The sequence below is a fragment of the Mustela nivalis genome, assembly GCF_964662115.1.
Source record: "Mustela nivalis genome assembly, chromosome: 18".
In the NCBI taxonomy this organism is placed as follows: Eukaryota; Metazoa; Chordata; class Mammalia; order Carnivora; family Mustelidae; genus Mustela; species Mustela nivalis.
The window spans coordinates 43241156-43256040 of NC_139037.1; the positions used below are offsets into that span (position 1 = coordinate 43241156).

Sequence of the window (14885 nt, forward strand, 5' to 3'; positions counted from 1 at the left end):
ATACTGGGGAACTGACTGGGAAGGGGCCTGAGGGAACTTTCTGCTGTGATGATATTTTACTTTGATAGGATTTTGGTTTGCACAAATGTATTAATTTGTCAACATGAATTTAAGGTAAGTGTGGTTCACTATAAATCTTACCTTAAAATGCAACAGAATGTTGAACTTTAGCTAGTAATATGCATGCTAAAGTGTTTAGGAGTGAAATATACTGATGTCTGCAACTTACTCTCAAATACATTTTTAAAAAATGGACCAATTTGTGGATGAAAACCAGGCTGGACAGATAGCTAACTAGATGATAAAGCAAATATAGCAAAGTATTCATTGTAGTATCTAGGTGGTAAATACATGGTATTCATTGTATAATTCTTATAGTTTTCTATGGAAATTTTCCTAAGAAAATGTTGGTGAAAATTAAAAAAAAAAAAAACAAACTATCAACCCATAATTCTGTATTCAGTGAAAATCTCTTCTAAGAATGAGGGGATTTTCATCCTCTTCCTGTAAGTAGCCTGAAGTGATCTCTGAAAATAGCTACCTATTCAATTGACCCAGAAAACCCCATAAAATCATGCAAATTGAAAGCTCAAATCTTTGGGGCGCTTGGGTGGTTCAGTTGTTAAGTGTCTGCCTTTAGCTCAGGTCATGATTTCAGGATCCTGGGATCAAGCCCTGCATTGGGCTCCCTGCTCAGCAGGGAGCCTGCTTTTCCTTCTCCTGCTCCCCCTGCTTGTATTCCTTCTCTCACTGTCAAATAAATAAATAAAATCTTAAAAAAAAAAAGTTCAAATCTTTGTGTTGATGTTAAGAACACTGGTGAAACTGCCATCAAGGGTATGCATATCTGTAAAGCCACCAAGTCTCTAGAGGATGTAACTTTACAGAAGCAACATGTGCCATTCTGTCACAACAATGGTGGAATTGGTAGGTGCACCTAGGCCAAACAGTGGGGTTGGACACAGGTTTTGTGGCCTAAAAAGAGTACTGAATTATTGCATATGCTTAAAAATGCAGAGAATAATGTTGGACTTAAGGATTTAAATGTAGCTTCTCTGGTCATTATGCACATCCAGGTGAAGAAAGTCCCCAAGATGCAGTGCAGAACTTACAGAGCTCATATTTGGATTAATCTATACCTGACACATTGAGATGATCCTTCCTGAAAGAGGAGATTGTTCCTAAACCAGAAAAGGAGGTTGCACAGAAGAAAAAGATATCTTAGAAGAAACAAAAACTTGTGGCCTAGGAATCAGTTTAGTATAAAATAAATGGAAATAAAAGTACACTCACATGCATATATGCACATGTGTGCATGGATACACACACATATAACTAAAATATACCACAATGATAGCATGTAACTTGGTAGAAGTAATGATCAGTGTATTCTAACATCATTATACTACTGGGCAGGAAAAATTGTAAGTTTAGACTTTGATAAGTATGTCCTGCTAAATTAAAGATTTCTCAAAGTCACTGAAATAATGCAAACAGAATATATACCTTCCAAAAGAGGACGACATAAAAAATGGGAGAGGAGGGGCACCTGGGTGGCTCAGTGGGTTAGTATATGTGCTGCCGAAGCGAGCACTGGCTCAGTGGGTTAAAGCCTCTGCCTTCATTTGGCTCAGGTCATGATCCCAGGGTCCTGGGATCCAGCCCCGCATCAGGCTCTCTGCTCCTCGGGGAGCCTGCTTCCTCCTCTGCCTGCCTCTCTGCTTACTTTGGATTTCTCTCTGTCAAATAAATAAATAAAATCTTTAAAAATAAATAAATAAATAAATAAAATGGGAGAGGAGAACAATTTAAAGAAGGAATAATGGGGGGAAGGGGAATGAAAACATTAAAAAAGTTACATATAACATATATAGTGATGTGATAAAATGGTAGAAATAAATACAAATATGTCATTAAATGACTGGATAAATAAAATCTAATTATATGTTATTGTCAAGATACACATTAAAATAATTATACAGAAAGGCTGAAAATGAGGAAGCAGAAAAAACATCAGTCAAAATACTAATCAGAAGAAAGTTGATGTAGCTATATTAACATTGTGTAAAATAGACTTTAAATAAAAGCATTATATTGGGGCGCTTGGGTGGCTCAGTGGGTTAAGCCACTGCCTTCAGCTCAGGTTATGATCTCGGAGTCCTGGGATCAAGTTCCGCATGGGGCTCTCTGCTCAGCAGGGAGCCTGCTTCCCTCTCTCTCTCTCTGCCTGCCTCTCCGTCTACTTGTGATTTCTCTCTGTCAAATAAATAAATAAAATCTTAAAAAGCATTATAAAAAGATCAGCACAAAATCAAATATTTAAATCTCCAGTAATTTATATAAATCTAAACTTATGTGTTACTAAAAATACATACATTTAAGCCCAAATTACTGAAACTACAAGGAAAAATAACATTAGAGCCATAGTGGGAGATATCACATATTTCTTTTAGTAACTTAATTTATAAGACAAAAACAAGTATGATTATAGAGGACCTGGACAAAAAATTTACAAACTTTAGTGCATACATTTTAAAAAGTATACTACATATAGTAACTGCAAAAGACAAATTATTTTTAAGGGCATCTGGGTGGCACCCAGTTCCATATATATATGACAACTTAATTTATGACTCTTGCTAAGAGGGGAAAGGATAGCCTTTTCATAATGTGAGACAACTGGTGTGTGCACACACAAAAAATTACACCCCTCTTGTCTTACAGAAAGAGATGGATTCTAAGAAGTTTTATGACAAAAAAAATGTGTAAGGCAAAACTTTAAGAATATAGAAAACTAAAATTATAGATTTTGTTTTTTTAAAGCTTTACTTATTTTAAATAAAGAGTACACACATGCACCTGTGCCTGTGGGGGGGGGCAGAGGGAGAGAATCCTCAAGCTGACTCTCCTGGAGCCTGATACCGGTCTCCATCCCATAACCCATGAGATCGTGACCTGAGCTAAAACCAAGAGCTTTATTTTCTCTCCATTAGCCAAGATAAAATCTTCTCATGTATAAAGTTATTTAACTATTTTATTAGTCAATGGCCTTTCAACCTTACCTAGTAAACCGCTCCCATGATACAATGGGTGCCTGCTTTGCCCGGCTGTGCCAGAGGAAAAAGGAGTTAAGCTAGGCCTGACTTTGAAATCATGTTTCTTGAAAACAAACAAAACTGTTAATTTTGCATTCTTCCCCATAACATGTATACTTGATCCAACAGAAAACTCATGTCTAAGGGGCGCCTGAGTGGTTCAGTGGCTTAGGCCTCAGCCTTCAGCTCAGGTCATGATCTCAGGGTCCTGGGGTCCAGCCCTGCATTGGGCTCTCTGCTGAGGGGAGCCTGCTTCCCCCTCTCTGCCTGCTGCTCTGCCTACTTGTGGTCTCTCTCTGTGTCAAGTGAATTGAAAATAAAATCTTTAGGAAAAAAAAAAAGAAAAGAAAAACCATGTCTAAATTATTTGCCAGATATGGACGCCTGGGTGGCTCAGTCACTTAAGTGCCTTCGGCTCTGGTCCTGATTCCTGGGACTGAGCCCCATGTTGGGCTCCTTGCTCAGCGAGGAGCCTGCTTCTCCTCTCCCTTGCCTGCCTCTCCGCCTACTTGTGCTCTCTAGCAAATAAATAAAATATTTAAAAAAATAAATTATTTGCCAGATAAATTGATTACCCCCCCCCCCAATCAAATTAGTGTCCAAGAAAGAAACAACTTGACCATCCACCAGGAGGACCTCCCGCTCTCCTAGAGTTAAACTTCTACAGACATCGAAATAGAGGCACGAGAAGAGCACATCTGCATAACACAAATCGTCACTAGTCATCACCAGTCACGCAACCACCCTCAATTATGAACACGATTGAGGGAGGTCCCTTCCTCCGTCAGACAATCCCACAGTTATGTCATTACCAGGCAGCTTCCAGTACGAGCCACCTCACACCCAACGGCAGGTAGAATCGCCCTCAGAAATACGGAAATACAACCACACACACAGCCGCCGAGGGCCTCCCAGTCAGCCTGTAACCGTCTCGCATTATCTCACACACAAAGAGGGCCTGGCCAGGCAGAGGGGAGGTCTCTGCGAGTCCGAGGCTCCGGCTAGTCCCTGCCTCAGCCCCAGCTCCTCCTCCGCACATGCCCGCCTGAGGGTCCGTCCCACCTTCTCCAGATCTGATGAGACCCGGGAATGCCTCTCCGCAACTGCCGTCTCAGACCCTAACCACCCCAGCAGCGTACGCCTGACGCCTGCGCACTGAGCGCAGGCGGGCATTCCCAGGAATACCAGCGGCGCAGCAGTTGCGCGAGCGCGTTTTAGCCGCGGAGTCCAAGAACCTCGCGGAGGTTTAGAAAACTGGGATAAAAAATAAATGTTTATAAAAAATAAAAAATTAAAAAAAGAAAAAAAAAGAAAACTGGGCATCTCAGCGTCCTGGCCAGCCAGGCTACCACCTTCCGGGCGTTGGACTACATTTCCCAGAGGCACCGCGTCCCCAGTGCGGCTTCATTTCCGTTTGTTCGCGCGATTTGGGGACCTCGCGTGGGGAGGGCAGCGTCTGTGGAGGAGCTTGGCTCGGCTCCGGCTGGGCGGGCGAACCCCAAATTGGGCTTGGACCCCGGGCGCCAGATCCTGGATCCTGAACCGCACCTTCTGTCGAGGTGAGGATGTCCGGAATGCCGTGGCGGAAGCGTCGCTGGGATTGCGTGTATGTTGGTCTCCAGCCGTTTTGTGCTGTGAGCCAGCCTGCCTGTTACTGATGTAGGCGAATGAACGTGTGCGACTGTGGTTTTGTGTGTAAGCGTTTGTGTGAGGGTGAGTCGTGACTCTGAGGGTGTAGTAGTACTGCTGTGACAATGTGTTTGTGACCGCGTGCTTGACTGGGAATGTGCCTATGTGACGGTGATTGTGTGTGTACCTCGTATGTGACCGGGGGTTTGCTTGTGTCTGTGAGCTGTGCGGCAGTGCTCTAGTGACAGGGTTTTTGGATGTACTTGGGTCACTTTGAGGTTGTGTATGTGACTGTGTGTTGTGTGTATCACTGAAGTTTGTGACTTTAAGATGTTATGAGAGTGTTGCTGTGACCCGGTATTTGTGACCACTTATTTCTTTGATCTGGTACTTAGTTGCATTTTTCTGTTTGATTGGATGGCTGTGTGTATGCCATATGTATGACTCTTGGGACTGTAAGTGTGTCGCTTTCATGACTGTGTGAAGATAGTAAAAGTGCTGCTGTGAAATGCTGTTTTTGGCCTCTTGTATCCCTGACAGGGTGCTTGGATGTGCTTGAGTCCTTGTGTGTATGCTGTTTATGATTGGATTTTGTTTAATATAAGAGGTGGTCTGAGGATGTAATATTAATTTGGCGATTGTGACTCTGGCTGTGTGGCCACGGAAGTGTGTGTGACTTTGTCTAGTCAATTTGTATATTTTATAGTCTGTGATCTTATGGGAGTTTAGTGAGGTACAGAGATAAAATTGGGTTTTTGTATTTTGGGGGTTCATTATGGGACTGAGTCTGTCAATGTGTCTTGAGTCCCTTTGGCTTTGTCCTTACAGAACTTGACATCTTTCTCTTCTGACCTCAGTAATCCCTCTTCACACATGGCCTATACACATGGCCTGTATTGGTTCTTAGTTCACACTGGGATTGCAGATGTAGGTTTCCTTTTGGCTTCCAGGTGTCCTCTCACCTTACAGTCTTAAGAATGTTGAATGCAGGAAAGTGTTAGGAAGGAAAGATGTCAGGAATTTGAGACCCTGAATGAAGACAGCTATTTTTAAGTCACAGACCTGTTCTTGACAAGATTAGAGCTGATTGCACCTTCAAAACAGGCTATATGGAAATATAATGGGGAGTAGGAATACTTCTAGAGAATGTGTTAGAGGAGTCAGTCACATACTTTAGAACTGGTAGTGCTCTGTCTCCAGTGGACAGTTTTGAATCCAGCAGTAAATTCTGGCCCAAGACAGCTGGAGTCTTGGACCTTCTATCTAAAACAGAATACAGAATTGTTCTACTCTCTAACTTTCCTCCAGGGTAAATGAGGGATAGTTTGGGGGGCTGGGTGGGTAAGAGCATGTGTTCTAATTTAGAGTATATCCTAAGAAAGGTGTACTATCTTATGATTCCATTTTCTTTTACTGAGAGTAGAATCCAGAGAAGGAAAAAATGGCTGTCGTACATTCAAAAGCAAAGTCCAAGGTGAGTAGATGTTTCCTCTTTGTTTCTCTAAATGCCTTTATTTTTTCAGGACATAGGAATCTTTGTTTTCTTTTTCCTAGTTAAGCTTTCTCAAATAATGGAGGTAGCAAAACAGTTTTCTGTAGATTGGGAACAAGGAATATGTGCAGTTAATTGAGAGAGATACTTCCCAACAGTGGTTAAATTGAGGAAGAATGGAATTGAGACTTGTTAATTTAAATAGGAGATGATATTGTGTTATTTCTGACACAGCAGCATTCTTTTTTCTCTTCTTTTTTTTTTTTTTTAAAGAAAGAATGGGGGCGCAGGGTATGGAGGAAGGGGAAGAGGGAGAGAGAGAATCTTCAGCAGGCTCCATGCCCAGTGCAGAACTTGAGGCGGGACTTGAATTTATGACCCTGAAGTCATGACCTGAGCCTAAATCAAGAGCCTGACATTTAATCAACAAAGCCACCCCAGGTGCCCCTGTTTGGTAGTTTTCAAACTACACAAAAGTATAATGAACCATCATAGGCCCAGCTTAAAAGTTTTCACTTGCCAATCTTATTTATTCTGACTTCAGTTTGAATTCCTTTCTAATTTTCCTTTTGATTTATGGTTTATTTAGAAATATGTTATTTAGTTTTCAGGTATTATGAGGATCTTCCAGAGATCTTTTTGTTACTGATTTCTAATTTCATTCCATTGTGTTCAGAGAATATACTTTTTATGACTTGAGTCCTTTAAAATTTATTAAGAGTAGGTTTGTGACCCAAAATGTGTGGTCTATCTTAGTAAATGTTTGGTGTGCACTTGAAAAGACTGTATTCTGCTATTGTTGGAGAGTTCCATAAATGTCACTTAGGTATAGGTTGATAGAGTTGTTGAAATCCTCTGTAGTACCTTTACTGATTTTCTATCTGTTGCATTTATTTCTTTCTCCTCGTAATTTCTTTAAGTTTCTCCTTCATGTATTTTTAAGCTCTGTTATTAGGTATGTAAAAGTTTTAGGTAATATGTGCTGTTGGTGAATTGATCCCTTCGTCATTATGAATTGGTCTTCTTTATTCCTGGTAGTAGCCTTTGCTCTGAGCATCTACTTTGTCTGATATTTAATGTTACCAGTCCAACTTTCTTTTCATTGTGTTAGCATGAAATATCTTTTACTATTCTTTTATTTTTAAACTGTTTATGTTCGATGTTGGAGTGCATTTCTTGTCAGCTGCATTTCATTGGATCTTGTGTTTTTATCCAGTTGACAATTTCTCTTACAATTAAAGTATAAATAGACCATTTATATTTATACTATATATAATTTATATTATATTAAATATACCATTTATATTTAGTGTGATCATTGATGTGGTTTGGGTCAAATCCATCGTCTTGTCCCATCTGTTCCCTATGCTTTTTTCCTTCTTTTCTCCCTTCTTTTGAATTGTGAGAGAGCTTCAAACTAACGATACTAGTATTTTTACTAATTATGTGAATACAGAAAAACAATCAAGACTTCTTGATGTTCATAGGTTATGACTTATCCTACAGTTAGGCTCATTTGTTTCATCTTGCTTTTTACTTTTAGTGATTGTGTTTTCCTGACTTTGCTTTAATTTCATTTTAAAATTCTGTAAAATATTTACTTATCTCCAAAATCAAAACTACAGAACAGTGGTGAATTCAGAGGAGGCCGATGTTCATTCCTATCCCCTTCAACCTGTTTCCTTTTTCTCTGTATAGGTAATAACTACCTGTACTTTTATTTGGTATATTCTTCTATTTTTCTTTTAAATGACATATGTTTATGTGTATGTGTTTGTATGTATACATAGGTACACATACAAGTATACATTTATTTTTTACGTCTCCATTCCTAACTAAAAGGGAGTATTCTGTGTATACTACACTATACCTTTTTTTTTCTCATGTGTTTAATGTATCCTGGAGATCATTCGTAGCAGCCTACAGAGATTGTTCTTACTCTTTTATAATTATCTATTCTGTTATATGGGTGTATTAGTTTATTCACCTAGTCTTCTGTGAGTGGGCATTTGGTTTTTTTCCCCAGTATCTTGCCATTATATAATATAGCAATCAATAACAATGTATGTGGTTTCTATATGTAGATGTTTATCTTTGGGGCAAATTTCTAGAAGTGGCCTACTTTTAGTTTATTTTAATGTTTCTAGTACAAATTCTTCCTGAATCACATCTCTCAAGTAATAATGAAATGGGTGCATTTCCTTATTTTTCCCTTTCCTCATCTTTTTCTCCATTACCCAAGTTAAAAAGAGAAAGGTCTTAGAGTTTATCTTTTTATTTTTAAATATTCTTTTTTCTCAGAATTTATTGAGACTTTTTTCAGCCATTGCATGTCCTTTCTTAAAATTTCACAAAACTATTATTTCCTTGTTTTCTGATATCAAAGTAGTACATGTTTGTTGGTATGACTTAGAAAATACAAAAGAAAGAAGAAAATAACAATTACTCAAAAAAAACTCCTTTAGACTGAATCATGGTTCATATATGGAATCTATCTTTAATTTAAAGTCTTTTTTAGGGCGCCTGGGTGGCTCAGTGGGTTAAGCCACTGCCTTCGGCTCAGGTCATGATCTCAGGGTCCTGGGATCGAGTCCCGCATCGGGCTCTCTGCTCAGCAGGGAGCCTGCTTCTCCTCTCTCTCTCTCTCTCTCTCTGCCTGCCTCTCTGCCTACTTGTGATCTCTCTCTGTCAAATTAAAAAAAAAAGAAAAAATCTTAAAAAAAAAAGTCTTTCTTTTTTAAAACTTCTTCTTTTAGAAAAATTTAAGCATGTATGAAACTAAGAAGTATAATGCTTCCCCATGTACCCTACCCATCCCTGTGCATCAACAAATATACATTTGTAACTAAACATGTTTCATCTATAGATCCACTGCTCCCTCTCCCCACCAAAAAAAATGGGTTATTTTGAAGTAGGTTCCAGATATGTATTTCATCCACAAATATTTTAATATGTGCATCTAAATGATAAGAACATTTTTCCTTAAAAAAATACAACCATGGGGCCTCCGGGTGGTTCAGTCGGTTAAGCATCTGACTATTATTGGTTTTGGCTCAGGTCATGATCTTGTGGTCATGGGATTGAGCCCTGTGTCTGGCTCTGAGCTCAGCTTGGATTCTGCTTCAGATTCTCTCTCCCTCTCCCTCTCTCTCAAATAAATAAATAAAATCTTTAAACCACAAGTCTCAATAAATTCTGAGAAAAAAGAATATTTAACAATAAAAAGATACACTAAGACCTTTTTTTTTTAAACTTGGGTAATGGAGAACCACAATATCATCACTATAAAAAAAAGACCCACCTTTAATACTTTCTTAATGTTATGAAATAACAAGTCAGTGTTCACATTTCTCCCATTGTCCATAAATATTTATTAGAATTAAGATCCAAACAATATCTATTTAGTGTAATAATGTGATGTGCTTCTTAATCTTTCTTTTTCTTTTCTTGCAGTTTATTCCAGAAGCAGTTTTCTCATAGAACTACCCATATTCTGGATTCTGTTGGTTGTATATGTGTGGTGTCATTTTACATATTCCTGTGTTTCTTCTAAACTGGTATTTAATTCTAGAGGTTTGGTCAGGTTCAGAGTTTTTTTTGTGTGTGGCTTTGCTTATTTGCTTTGCACTAATCTTTCATACTTAATGGTGAGTGCTGCATAACATTAGGTTGTTTTCCTTTATGTGATTTTAGTAGCCATTGGTTGTCTTTACTTGGAATTTATTATTTTATCAGAGTTCAAAATGATATATATTTTTTAAGATTCTATTTATGTATCTGAGAGAAAGAGAGTGAGAATGAGAGAAAGCACAAGCAGGAGGAATGGCAGAGGGAAAGGGAGAAGCAGGTTCCCCGCTGAGCAGGGTGCCTGATGTAGCTCAGTCCCAGGACCCTGGGATCATGACCTGAGCAGAAGGCAGACGTTTAACCTACTGAGTCACCCACGCGTCCCACAAAATGATTCTCTAATTCTCTTATTTCTTCTGCAATTATTAGTTGGAATACTTCTGTAAAGGGAACCATCCTTTCATTAATGTCTTGGTTATTCCAAAGTATAGCACATTTTAAAAAATTAGGATAAAAGCTTGCTTTTACTTATTATTTTTCAGCATCTTCCAAAGTTCATCTTACGTTTTTCTTTTAAATTATTATCATGAATTTGAAGATTGAAATATATTTGATATGTTTTATCTATTGCAGTTATTCTTATTAATACTCAGATTGTTCATCTGTGATCTATGGGATCCTCTTTACTCCCTCTGATTTGGCTCCTTTTGGATTCTGTGGCCCTGGTCCTTGAGGTGGGTGATACCTTTTGTCTGGTACTCCATTGGCAGTGAAATGATTCCCTGTATCAGTGCTGATCCATCTGACCCTCTTTAGGTACTGTTCCATGGGGAACATGGAACAGTGGGGGAGCCGTTGCTTTCTTTGGGTTAGCTTCTTTTTGTACTAAGTGATTAGTAAGTGATTCAAAGCTTGACTGTTACTTTCACTTTGGATTGTTGTCTTAGTTTTTTTGACAACTGGCAGTTCAGCTATTTTTCAGCTCATCTTTTGATAGTTTGGTGTGGTATTCTTGACAGTGGGGTGCGTTACCAGTTTTGTCAAGGTACTTGATAGTGTTGTGTATAAATCCTCTATATCATTACTGCTATTTTTATCTACTTGTTTTGTTAGTTGCTAAGAGAAAGATGTTAAAATTTCCAAGTCTGATTGTGGATTTGTCCACTTCTTCCTTTAGTTCTCTTAGTTTTTGCTTCATATATTTTGGTGCTTTGCTGTTAAATCTCTACACAATTAGAATTTCTGTGTCTTCTTGATGAATTTATCCTCTTTGTCTCTTGTATTAGTCTTTATTTTGATCTCTGTTTTGTCTTATATTAATACAAGTACATAGGCTTTCTTTTGCTTAGTATTTATATGATACGTCATTTTACATTCTTCTTTGCCATTTTACATTCTTCTTTGTTTTTTAAGTTTTTAATTAAATTCCAGTTAGTTAACATACATTGTAATATTAGTTTCAGGTGTACAATATAGTGACTCAACACTTCCATACGACACCTGATATTCATTTCAGCAAATGCCCTCCTTAATCCCCATCACCTGTTTTATCAGTCTCCCTACCCACCTCACTTCTGGTAACTATTAGTTTGTTCTTTACAGTTAAGAATCTATTTTTTGGGGACACCTGGATGACTCAGTGGGTTAAGCCTCTGCTTTCGGCTGGGAACATGATCTCAGGGTCCTGGGATCGAGTCCCTCATCGGGCTCTCTGCTCGTGGGGAGCCTGCTTCCCTCTCTTCCTTCTCCCTCTCTGCCTTCTCTGCCTACCTGTGATCTGTTTCTGTGTCAAAAAAAAAAGCAAATAATTTGTTTCTTGGTTTACCTCCCTCTTTTTGTTCCCCTGTTTGTTTGTTTTGTGTCTTAAATTATACATACGAGTGAAATCATATGGTATTTGTCTTTCTTTGACTGACTTATTTCATTTAGGATAATACCCTCTAGCTCCATCTGTGTTGTTGCAGATGGCAAGATTTCATTCTTTTTATAGCTGAGTGATACTCCCTTGTGTATATATACCACATCTTTATCCATTCATCAGTGGATGGATACTTGGGCTATTTCCATATTTCCATTCCAACAATAGGCTATTGTTGGTAATGCTGTTATAAAACATCAGGGTGCATGTATCCCTTTGAATTAGTATTTTTGTATCCTTTGGATAAATAGCTAGTAGTGCAATTGCAAAAGTCATAGGGTAGTTCTATTTTTAACTTTCTGAGGAGCCTCCATACTGTTTTCCAGAGTGGCTGTGTACCACTTTGAATTTCCACCAACAGTGCATAGGGGTTCCCCTTTAACCACATCTTAGCCAACACCTAATGTTTCTAGTACTGTTGATGTTGGCCATTCTGACAGGTATGAGGTGATATGTCATTGTAGTTTTGATTTGTATTTCCCTGATGATCAGTGATACTGAATATCTTTTCATTTGTCAGTTGTCTTATATTAATACAGGTACACAGGTTTTCTTATGCTTAGTATTTGTATGATCTATCTTCTTCCACAACTTTACTCATCTGTGTCTTCGTATTTAAAGTACATTTCTTGTAAAGAACATATAGTTGAAACGGCTTTTTTTCTTGTCTTGATATTGTCTTTTAATTGGAATGGCTGGACTATTTACTTTTAAGGGAATTACCATTTAGTTTAATTCCTGCTGTGGACAGGAACTTCCCAAATATCTCTTAAGAAGTACTTGGCACATTTTCTAGTTAATTTAAATTTCCTTGTATCTTTAGCTCTGTGATGAATTTAAAGGAGACTGTGATTTTTTTATCTTTTGGATTTTTTAAAAAAGATTTTATTTATTTATTTATTTGACAGAGAGAGAGAGATCACAAGTAGGCAGAGAGGCAGGCAGAGAGAGAGGGGGAAGCAGGCTTCCTGCTGAGCAGAGAGCCCAATGTGGGGCTCGATCCCAGGACCCTGAACCATGACCCAAGCTGAAGGCAGAGGCTTAACCCACTGAGCCACCCAGGTGCCCCAGTGTGATTTTTTTTTTTTTTTAATCTTATCTGAAGTAGTTTTAGTTGTTAAGATGGGCACAGTTACCTACTGAACTTCCACATCTGGAAGAAGTAGAATTTTTAATTAGATGCTTATTGAATATCTATATCATATATTTGGGGCAATGGTTCTCCCTAGAGGATGTTTTAGAAATACATCTGCATGCTTGTGAATGTTAAAATAACATTTTGAGGGTGAAGTCATCTGGCTATTGAAGGACTGAAGTAATGCATCCTGATTATAGGGTAGATGACTTTTCTATAAAGGGATAGACAGTAAATACTAAGATATCTGGGCCACATGGTCTCTGTTGCAGTTATTCAACTCTGCCACTTTAGTATGAAAGTAGGCAAAGATAATTTATTAACAACTGAGTGTAGATGCATTCTAATAAAGTTTTATTTATAAAAATAGTTGGTGGGCAGTAGTTGGCTAACTTCTAATCTAGATGCTCTGCAGTACACAGCAAATGATTGATCTATGACCTGCAAAATGGAAGACCATAGCTGGGGAAAAAAATGTGTTTATAATAATCTGGGTCTAGTACTTCTCACATAAAGCATTATTTTTTGCATGATTTCTACAAACTGCTGAATTTATCTATGTTACTATTATTGCATGGTTTTACTTTTAATCTTCCAGGAATGCTTAAGAATGATTGAGAAAAGACTGTACTTTGTTTTATTTAGAAATGTACTGTGACTTTTAAAGTCATAGCACTGATATCAACACTGCTTGTTATATTTTCCTTGCCAGTATCCCATACTTGCAGAAGCCTACATTTGTAGATAATGGATTTCATTGAGCCTATGCATACCCAAACACATCACACACAAACATACATATGCATACATACATATACACATATATAGACTTTATTTCAAAATGTCAAATATAAATGAAAGTTGTCAACAATACTTAGTTCAAAACTTCTGGGGAAGATGCCAGAGTAGGAGGACCCTAAGCTCACCTTGTCTCATGAATACAAACTAGGTAACAACTACATCAGTAAAAATGACCCCAAAAATAGCCTGAAGACTGGCAGAACAGACTCTCCATAGCTAAATGTAAGGAATAGGCCACACTGAAGAGATTAGGAGTGTAAGGATGCAGTTGGGAGCTAAAGGGACCCACAGGACTGTCTGCAGGAGGGAGGGACACTGCAAGCATGTAGAGGAGAAAACAAACAGATCCTCACACCAAGCACCCCAGGCATGGGAGCCGCAGGCACAAATCCCCTTAGTATTTGGCTTTGGATTTCATGAATCCTTGCAAACAGCGGGGCTTAACACCTGGAACTTTAAAAGTAGGCTTGGCTCTGGGAGAGCTGGGAGGGAGAGAAAACTGAGTCCCTGCCCTTAAAGAGGTAGCATAACAAACGGCCCCACAGAGGTGCAGCATAGAAGCAGCAGTTTCAAAAATTCCTGGGGTATATGGGAGAGAGATTTGTTTCCTGATCCCAGAACTTGTGCTGGAGGGGCAGGGATTATTGCGAGTCATCTCCACAAACAAAAGAACTGGCAGGCACCATTTTCCTTCCCCATTCCCCAGCCTAGGCACACAGATGCTTATGGGAACCAGTGCATCAGTGTTATTTGCTACATAACTTGCTAACGGTGACCATGCCCCTGCGCCCTTCTGCAGATCCACCCCTAATAGCCAAGTCTCTGCTCTAGGTCTCTTCTCGTAGACCTGTGCAAAATTTGCTAACACCCTGCAACACACATGCATACTCCTGTAGACCTGTTCTTCTAATATGCCAGACTAGAGTGGTGCCACAAGCTTGGCCGTGTGCAAACATCCTTGACATGGGCCAGCAACCACTCCAGTGTGACTCCTATTCAGGGGAGAGGAGAAGGTAACCACACACCACAGTCCAATTGCAGCTCCAGCTGGGGGTTGGGTGTAGACATCTGGTCTAACTACAGGCCCTACCCACCAATGAAAACTTCTTAGGGGACAACACATGGAATGTGCCCTGCAGTTTGGTGCTACTTCGGCTCTGGCACATGCCCGATATGACTCAACTTAAGCCCAGTGCAGCCCCATTCTGACCCACAAACAGTGCAGGAACCAAACTTTACACACAACAG

General features: G+C 39.0%; 1 protein-coding gene across 4 annotated transcripts in view; it reads left to right on the plus strand.

The window, feature by feature from the left end:
• The first annotated feature begins 3206 nt into the window (after positions 1-3206).
• Positions 3207-14885, plus strand: part of LOC309852400 (uncharacterized protein) — a 48352-nt gene continuing 36673 nt past the window's right edge. For 2 of the 4 annotated variants that reach the window (XM_082708864.1, XM_082708868.1), the window contains exons 1-2: positions 3207-4654; positions 6148-6198. The gene's annotated coding sequence lies outside the window, so the exon portion shown is untranslated. Of the gene's footprint in view, positions 4655-6147; positions 6199-9669; positions 9774-10416; positions 10518-14885 lie in introns of all 4 variants that reach the window. The other 2 variants (XM_082708865.1, XM_082708866.1) reach the window with 2 other exon arrangements.